Genomic DNA, 791 nt, shown 5'->3' with positions numbered 1-791 from the left:
GAGTGATATAGTTTGTTGTGGCAGTGAATTCTATCAATCTTAATTTGAGTGATATAGTTTGTTGTGGCAACGAATTCTGTCAATCTTAATTTGAGTGATATAGTTTGTTGTGGCAACGAATTCTGTCAATCTTAATTTGAGTGATATAGTTTGTTATGGCAACTGTATGTTCCTGATGAAAGTGTAAAGCCAAAACATTGAGTAAATAAAACAATTTGCAAGATTATCTTAAGTTCACAGTCATTTTATTTATTTGGAATTTGTATTTTCTAGATTCTAGAAGTGCGTGGCCACATCAAGCATTCCCTAGCTTTTGGTTCACTTTTAGATATAAAGTATTCATAATTTATGAAGATTTTTACATCCCAAATTTTTCACAGTAGTCCAACTAGTTTTAGAATAACTTCGGCATTTGTATTGATACAGGTTTTGTGAAGATATAAGATTATACCTTGTATTATATTTTAACTAGTGTATAATTTCTATATTAAGAGCCCAGTAAGCAGGTAATATAGGAATCAGTGTTAACACTGTTAGAGAGATTCTTTTTAATGAATATAAAAACATGTTTTTAACTATACGAACATTACAGTTTTTAAAGGTTTTAAGAAATTTGGCAATTTAATGATGGCTTATGCTTCATTTTAAGTCTGCTTATATCATTATGACTCCATAATTTACCTGGAATGAGGAGTTAAGCACCTGGAAAGATATAATCTAAAATTAGCAATACAACCAAAAGTGAGGCATAAACATCCTTTTGTCAGATTCTTGTATATTTTAGAACCAGT

Source organism: Limulus polyphemus, unplaced genomic scaffold (genome assembly GCF_000517525.1).
Source record: "Limulus polyphemus unplaced genomic scaffold, Limulus_polyphemus-2.1.2 Scaffold6248, whole genome shotgun sequence".
Taxonomy (NCBI): domain Eukaryota; kingdom Metazoa; phylum Arthropoda; class Merostomata; order Xiphosura; family Limulidae; genus Limulus; species Limulus polyphemus.
Note: the sequence above shows the minus strand (reverse complement) of the source record.